The sequence below is a fragment of the Triticum aestivum genome, chromosome 2B (genome assembly GCF_018294505.1).
Source record: "Triticum aestivum cultivar Chinese Spring chromosome 2B, IWGSC CS RefSeq v2.1, whole genome shotgun sequence".
NCBI classification, from domain to species: Eukaryota; Viridiplantae; Streptophyta; class Magnoliopsida; order Poales; family Poaceae; genus Triticum; species Triticum aestivum.
The window spans coordinates 196,294,141-196,303,125 of NC_057798.1; the positions used below are offsets into that span (position 1 = coordinate 196,294,141).

The window sequence follows — 8,985 nt, forward strand, 5'->3', positions numbered from 1 at the left end:
GAACTTTTTTAGCATGCACTGAAAGTGGCAGACAGTAAGGCAGTGGTGGAAACAGTTACCTGGACCAACTTTGAGATATTTGGAGATCGTACTTGAATCGTAGCCCCTGGCTAAACCAATAGCCCTCTTGGGGCTAAACTCAGCCACTCTCTGGACAGTGTTGTTCTTCATGTCAACAGCAAGCACCCATGATGTGTGCTGCCTGTCGCGGTAGTCAATCTTAGCTAGTAAGTAAAGAATGCAATCATCTTGCAGGCTCAGCTTGGGCAGGCCAATATGGAGAGTCGACAAGGTAGGCTGTGACACCTTCACGGACCTTCAGCTTAGGCAGCGGCGGTTCAGGTATAGCAGAGGAATCGAACTGGCAATCGACACTCCAATGCGCTTTGGAGAAGATGCCAGTCTTGATGCTCCATATTGTGGCCTTCCAACCAATAGCACGGTGCTCCAGCTCGACCATCTTGATGAAGCCATTAAGGACTGAAACGTCCCGAACAGCGGGCGATCGAGTTGCATTGCTAGGCAGTCTTAAGAAATGAGGCTTGGGGCGTTTGTCCAGCACGTTGCAGAAGATGATCATATGCGAGAGATCAACCCAGGCCACTGTTCCTTCATCACCTCCGATTGTGATTGCCTTGTATGTGATGAACTCGTCGGCGTCGGGGACTGAATCGACATTCACTGGCAGCTTGCTCCAGGAGTTGGTATCATGGTCATAGAGGCAGAGGTGAGAAGGATTGCCATATCTGAACCCATTAGCTCTGGGTGGTCGTTGCCGGGCTGCTTGATGTGCTTGAGCTCGGGAACACTGGCGTCGTAGACGAAGTAGTGTCGATTGCGGCGATACAACGCATCGGATGGGCAATCACCGACTACGACGCATAGGAGGACGAGCCCACCGTCAGTCTCTGTGGCGACTATGCTAGGCCGGGTGGCGAACACGTTGTGGTCGTAGGCGGTGACGTGGAAGCATAGGTAGGAGACCTGCGGTGGTTGGGCGGTGCAGAAGGTGACCTCGATGTTACCCCGGAGACGGAGACCCTCCAAGCCGCAGTCGGCGGTGGTGGCGTTGCGGCGGTCGGCAAAGAAGGCGTATGGCTCGATCAAGACGAAGCTTGGCTGGTCGCCACCGCCGTCGGGGTAGCCATAAGCAGGGGATTCAAGGACGGGGAATCCTGTGTGATTGGGCGCCTGCGGAAAATCAATACCTTTCCCTCTCCTGCGGATGGACTGCTGTCAGGCTTCTTGACGGCTTCCTCCCCGCCGAGGTAAGAAGCAGCAAGAGCAGCCAGGCCGCTGTCCATGGATTGCAGATCGAGTGCCATCAAGCTCTTCCTCTCCGGTGTGTGGATCGATCCCAGATCGGTTGGCCCTCCTCTCCGCCTTGGGTGTGTGGATGGATTTATGTGGGGAAGGTGAGGTTGGAGTCGATCAGAGTCGGAGATCGAGATGAGATTGCAGCCGGAGCGAAAGGGGAGCAACCAGCCGCCGCTATACCAGGAGAACGAGGGTTGGGTGGGGAGTGCCTCGTAAGCTAGGGTTATGTTTCCCTTCAACATCTGTTTGGGGTGGAACTTTGCGCCTCCCACAGCCGAGAGAAAATCGGCTATTTGCCCCTTTCAATACCGGGCTTCGCAAAATTGCCACTCTCAAGATTGGCTTCGCAAAAATGCCATCAAGCTCGTGTGCACGTTGATTACTATGCCATTTTCCTTTTTTATTATTGTTTTCCTTTTCTTTTCCATTTTTTGGCACCTGAAAAGACCATAGTACCCCTCACGCTATCTTCACGTACTACTTGGGATTCAGATCGGCACTTGAAGCGAAACGAGCTCGTGCTGTCCTGCCGAGAAAAGCGACGCGAGGGTGAGCTGTGTCGGAGCGTGCAGACATGGACGAGCGCCGGCGGAGAGCGGCAGTGATGAGGGCGAGTTTCAGCGGAGCGTGCAGACATGGACGAGCGCCGGCGGAGAGCGGCAGTGACGGAGGGCAACTTGCAGCAGCGCGTGCAACCATGGGCGAGCGCCTGCAGCGACCAGCGGCTCGGACAGGCATGAGAAAGCTAGGGCGGCGAGTTCATGTAGCTCGCGCAGGCATCAACGAGGTACAACAGCGAGCAACCATGATGACAAGAACGAGATAAGCCTGAGAGCAAAATCCGATGCCAACACAGCCAGACCACAAACGCATTGGATAAGGTTGAAACAACCAGGGGTACTTCGGTCCTTTCAAGTGCCAGAAAATGGAAAAGAAAAAGAAAAACAATGAAAAGGGAAAAATGGCATGGTAATCAAAGTGCACATGAGCTAGGTGACATTTTTGCAAAGCCAATCTTGAGAGTGGCAATTTTGCGAAGCCCGGTATTGAAAGTGGCAAATAGCCGATTTTCTCCACAACTCACGGTGGCGATGCAAGTCTCTATCAATATATTGTTAGAGTTTTTTTTGTTTTTGTCTTTTTAAGGCATGAACTTTTTCCGAGAGCAACTAGTTGACGAGCGCCCATTTGGGAGCCTCGGAACGATCAACGCCACTTGACGCGCTCTCACTCATTCGCCACATGTCGCGCTCTGGACGCTCCATCCGGATTTTGTTTTTTATTTTTATTTTTCCGCACTCGTTTTCGGTTTTTAAAACGGTTTTTTGTGTCTTTTCGACGTTTCGGTTTTCCACTTGTCTTCCTTAGCTTTTGGATAAAAAAATTGCGCGAAAGAACGTGTTTTCTTTTTTTCCCTTTCGCGAGAGTCACGGTTTTGCTTTCGCGAGTGTCACGGTCATGCCTCTCGGAAATGAAAAAAACATGTTTTCTGTTTTATTTCCTTCCGCGAGAGTCACAGCTTTGCTTTCGCGAGAGGCACGGTTGTGCTTTCGCGAGAGTCACGGTCGTGCCTCTTGGAAACGGGGAAAATGCGTTTTTTTGTTTTTTTTTCTTTCGCGAGAGTCACGCTTTTGCTTCCGCGAGAGGCATGGTTGTGTTTTCATGAGAGTCATGGTGGTGCCTCTCGGAAACGGAAAAAACACATTTTCTGTTTTTTCTCTTTCATGAGAGTCACGATTTTGCTTCCGCGAGAGGCATGGTCGTGCTTTCGCGAGAAGCATGGTCGTGCCTCTCCTCGGAAATGAAAAAAACGTGTTTTTTCTTTGTTTTTTCCTTCCGCTGGAGTCACGGTTTTGCTTTCATGAGGGACACGGTTGTGATTTTGTGAGAGGCACGGGCGTGCCTCTTTTGGAAAGGGAAAAAACCCGTGCTCCCGGCTCGGTTTTTTGTATGGTTTTTTCTTTCGGTTTTTTCATGAAAAAAAGTTCGTCAAAACCTATCAACATGAGATCTAGTTTTGAAGATCTCGATGCAAGGAATCCAATGGTGAAAGCGGTTCGAGATTTGGACGCGTGGTTTAAGAGATAAACTGTTTTGAATTAAAGGATCTACGAAAAAGGGAAAACTCTCAGGTTGCGACAAGTGGCGCACATGCAGCACGCCACTTGTTGTAACCTAGGAAAGTTGGAGTGATCTTTGCAATGAGACTCCTCAACTAGTGATTTCAACTTTTCCCCCTAGTGTGATGTAGGGTCCCTTCTTTTCCTTTGGCGTTGTCCATGTAAAAACGTCGACACCGGCCGGATCTCACGACGATGGCTTTCTTGATGTATTTGGGTATAAACTAAACAAGGTGCCGGTGTGGGCTCAAATTCAAGGATGCATGGGTGGTTTGACAAGGAAGGGAGAACTCGCCGAGAAAGTTGTTGCTAAAGTTGGGGATCCGCCCTTCACCATAATGGTTGACAATGGAGTAATAAACCCGGGTAGTACCCCTCTTGCAGGAGTTTTTTGGCTATGGAAATTATTACTACCTTTGGTGATTCAAAAATGGAGAAAAAAGATTCTCGCTCGTTTCCCCAGAGGTGACCCCGAGTTATTGAACCCACGGGAGGAAGACCCCCTTGAAGCTAAACAAGCTTTTGTTAAAGAAAAACCCTAGCTTTAGGCCGGATGAAAATCAAACAAACTGAAGGGGAACACATATGACAAAAAATAGGCGCGGGTGTGAGATCTTAATGCTCACAACCCTATATTTGTGTTGGGACCAAATATGATCTTAATTTGTGTGTTGAAAGTCACCCATTGAGATGTTCTTGTTACAAACTAAAGTGGGGGGGTGTCCAAATTACGTCTTGACTGGCACGCATCCTGCTTCAAGAGTCAGTTGTTCAACCAAAGGCCCTACCCATCTTGTGGGGTTGCCTCGAGAATTAAGATTGCAATAACTAGACAAGAGCTTTGGGTGTTTAATGATTACACCTCTTGAATCCCCAGGGATAGGATCAATATTACCATACTAAACCTTTCTATAACTGGTGTTTAGAATAACACTTTACGGTCTCTCTGCGCTTAGCCTCTTCGTGGCTCACTCTTTATGATCCTAGTGTTGAGAAACGTAGTAGAAAACAAAAAAAATCGCCCTGCGATCAACGAGGTATGCCATGAAGATGCAATAACAGTTTGGATCGGATCGTTACCAACTCTGAGTTGCAGCGGAAGAAGACAAGTTGGTGTAGATCGTACTTGAAGTCCCTCGAACCGTCGATGAATGATCCCTCAAACAGACGATCAGAAGCACGACCTCTTCACAGTTTGCAAGCGTACGGTCTTAGCGATCCGGCAACGCTTTGCTGTTCTGAGCTAATCATCACCGAAGACTTAGAGGGAGGATTAGAGGGAGGACTAAAGGATCTAGGTCTTTCTCTAATTACTCAACTAGGACCAACTAGAACTAGACCTAGTTGAACTAGAGGAGGCTTCAAAACTTGTGTGTTGAATTGTGGCCAAAACGTCTAGTATATATAGGTTGGAGGAGGGGCAGGCGGCGCCACATAAGGGTGGAGTTTCCCCCTCCTCCCTTGGTCGGCCTAGAGGAGGGGGAACCCCCTCCAATTTGGCTTCCCCCTTGCTTCTACAAGGGGTAAAGTGGGCTCCACCTATATTGGTCCCAAGTGTCCCAATATGCTTTCCACCACTTGGCCTTTTAAGGCCCCACTAGAGAAGCACGTGTTATACAAACCGTTTTTAACCCCTTTCTGTGACAGAGTTTAAAACCTTTGCCTTGCCTGTGTGTGCAATAGTGTGGCACCCCGGCTCAGAGGAACCGGAACACCCTGTATTCCAGCCCAGATATCAAGTCTTCTGGAATACGACACTGCTTGGCATAGAAAGGTCTTATTACAAATAATAGGGTTACAAAGGCTCTGGTATACAAAAGATTACATCGGTGCGGCGACACTACGTCTGCTAAGGTAGCTCTATGCTAGCTGCGGAACAAGTTGTAGCAATGGAATAACTTTTAGCAGCGAAACAACGACGACGGAGATGGACTTCACTCCATAGGGACTCTGGCTGGGATACGTCCTAGCTCGCAAACTCGGGATCCTTGACAAGCAATCAATCATGGCATCACCTTCAATCTGGCATGACACGCCAGGTGAGTACTTTGAATGTACTCGCAAGCTCACAACAACCAAAGCAATCAAGGCAAACAATAGCATGGCATTTACAGGTTAATTATCAATGATGAACATGATACTACTAGAACAATTGAAAGAGTGAGCATGGCATTTACATGTTACTCATGATATGAACATGATGATGCTAATGCTAGCATGAAGGGGAGTAAACATTTAAGGTCTCATGGACCAACTTACTCATCTCGGAGGTTATCCCATAACCACCATATGTATCAAGCTTACCGTCGTGAACATCACATGATCACCCCAAGATCAACCAAGCTCGGTATCAACAATACCATCATGATCATCACATGACCACGAGGAGCTTGATCTTTACCTGTGATCATCGCATGACCACATAAAGATCAACCAACTTATTTCCTCACGGAACCGGGGTTATTTATTATCTAGGTTATTATTTCTATTACCCCGTAGTGTGACCTGCAATGAACTATGCCCATAACCGAGGGTGTGACTATCGATAGATTATACACTTTGTAGAGGTTAGTACACTGTAGCCACACTATGGAACCCATGGCCTCGTGCTCCCATTCAGGTGGACCAATGACGTTCCAACAAAACCGATCTATTGCATGATGCTTTGCCGACCACTCCGAAAAACTCCCCTTTGGGCTATGTCGTGGGTGGCCCCGATGTCAACTCGTGACATCCGCCACCTTCATGTCCGCCACCATCGTGTCAAAACTAAAACAAAATCATCCCAAATGGGGACTTGTGCACATGTGTCCAAACTGGACACACAAGGTTATTGCCGCCTGCCAGGACAGGGTAGCACGCGCACATAAACTTCCCTAGTTGGAGGCACCGGTGAGAGGCATGACAATAGAACGAATTAGGGCCTCCCCATCCAGGCAAGCGTGGTTGCACCAGTGAGCTCGATTTGGTGGCACCATGACTCGGCCAACAGATTTGTTCAAGTTCAATCAATGTCAGGTTTAACTTGAATGGGATGAGTTGAGCCATAGAAAAATAACATGAAGAAATAATAATGCATAAAAGCATGATATATTACAATAGGTAATCAACAAGATTGATTCTATGTTATATGTAAAGCAGGTAATATTGGTGAACTCTACACCTGGACCACATGACCCGCGAGAAGAAACTGTCATACATGATCCCTTTTCCGTTTTAACGTGATCATCTCACAGAGTTGGCAAGCGAAGATCACAAAAAGCACAGACTAGTACAAGGATGATACGTCCATTTTGCATCATGTTTACCTACTGTTATTTACTATATTTTGTGCATAATAATGTTTTTTGGAGTAATTCTAATGCCTTTTCTCTCATAGTATGCTAGGTTTACACAAAGAGGAAGAATACCAACAACTGGAATTCTGGACCTGAAAAGCTACGTTAGAGTTACCTATTCTGCACATCTCCAAATGAGCTGAAACTTTACGGAGAATTATTTTGGAATAAAAGAAAAATACTGAAGCAAATAACTACCGGCGGAGGCCCACCAGGTGGGCATAACCCACCTAGGCGCGCCCTGGTGGGTTATGCCCTCCTCGGCCCACCTCCGGTGCCCCTCTTCTGGTATATAAGTCATTTTGACCTAGAAAAAAATAAGAAGAGGACTTTCGGGACAAAGCGCCACCGTCTTGAGGTGGAACTTGGGCAGGAGCACGTTTTCCCTCTGGCGAAGCGATTCCGCCGGGGGAACTTCCCTCCCGAAGGGGGAAATCATCGTCAACATCATCACCAACAACTCTCCCATCTTGGGGAGGGTAATATCCATCAACCTCTTCAACACCACCATCTCCTCTCAAACCCTAGTTCATATCTTGTGTTTTGTCTTTGCACAGGATCCTTAGATTGGTGCTTGTGGGTGACTAGTAGTGTTGGTTACATCTTGTAGTTGATTAATATACGGTTTATTTGGTGGAAGATTATACGTTCAGACCCATTATGATATTTAATACCCCTCTGATCATGAGCATGATTATCATTTGTGAGTAGTTACTTTTGTTCTTGAGGTCACCGGAGAAATCTTGTTGCAAGTAATCATGCAAACTTGATATGTGTTTGATATTTTGATAATATGTATGTTGTGATTCCCTTAGTGGTGCCATGTAAACGTTGACTACATGACACTTCACCATATTCGGGCCTAAGGGGATGCATTGTGGAGTAATTATTAGATGATGGGTTGCTAGAGTGATAGAAGCTTAAACCCTAGTGTATGCGCTACTTCATAAGGGGACGATTTGGATCCAAAAGTTTAATGCTATGGTTAGATTTTATCTTAATACTTTTCTCGTAGTTGCGGATTCTTGCAAGGGGGTTAATCATAAGTAGGAGGTTTGTTCAAGTAAGAACATCACCTAAGCACCGGTCCACCCACATATCAAATTATCAAAGTAGCAAACACAAATCGAACCAACATGATGAAAGTGACTAGATGAAATTCCCGTGTACCCTCAAGAACGCTTTGCCTATTATAAGAAATTGTTTTGGCCTATCCTTTGCCACAAAAGGATTGGGCTACCTTGCTATACTTTATTTACTGTTATCATTACTTGCTCGTTACACATTATCTTGCTATGAAACTATATGTTATGTACAATTTCAGTGCTTGCAGAAGTTACCTTGCTGAAAACCACTTGTCATTTCCTTCTGCACCTCGTTGGGTTTGACACTCTTACTTATCGAAAGGACTACGATTGATCCCCTATACTTGTGGGTCATCAATGCTCTTTTATAGCACCGTTGCCGGGGAGTGAAGCGCTCTTGGTAAGTTGAAATTGGTAAGGGAAAATTATTATTACGTGCTGAAATTTATTGTCACTTGCTACTATGGAGAACAATCCTTTGAGGGGTGGCTGTTAGCGGGTTATCAGATCCAAAATCGGACCTGATAGCTTAACGGTGACCCATTACGGTGGATGCCACGTGTCGATCACCCTTGACGAAAGCAATTCCATGACGCGCGATTTATCATCATGGAAGTGGACACTTCCGTGATGATAATTTTGGTAGTGGCATGGAACACTTCTACGACAGCACAAGTATGACTATCTTGATTCTGTCATAAAATCACCATGGATGTACATGCATGACAAAAAACGTGACCTACTGTGACAAACACGTATCATCACGGAAGTGTATTTTTTGTAGTGGTGAGTCTAGTGTATTACCTATGCAGAGTGTTATTTAAATCTATCGATAGTCACGTCCTCGATTACGGACATAACTCGTGAGTAAGTCACACCATTAATCAACATTAATAAGTAATCTTGCACACTAAGTTATGTTTGGCACTGGTAAAGTGATGATGTCGGTGAAACTGATTGTTGTGGAAACCAAAGTGTTGGTTTTGTTTGTGATCCGGGAATGATCACCATTTGGTTACGAGGTAACCCATTGGTAAGAGAGTCTGAGGGACTCGGTGAACAAGTTTGTTTGCACTACATTTGTAGTATGTTACTATCCTACATTCAACTTGATTAAATGTCATG

At 46.3% G+C, this 8,985-nt stretch overlaps 1 long non-coding RNA gene across 1 annotated transcript in view; it reads right to left on the minus strand.

Annotated features, from left to right (window-relative positions):
- The window catches only part of LOC123044318 (uncharacterized), a 2,883-nt gene extending 1,235 nt beyond the window's left edge, over positions 1 to 1,648 (minus strand). Inside the window, exon 1 of the long non-coding RNA XR_006419971.1 lies at positions 60 to 1,648. This is a non-coding gene — a long non-coding RNA (uncharacterized lncRNA). The remainder of the gene's footprint in view (positions 1 to 59) is intronic.
- Positions 1,649 to 8,985: the final 7,337 nt, after the last annotated feature.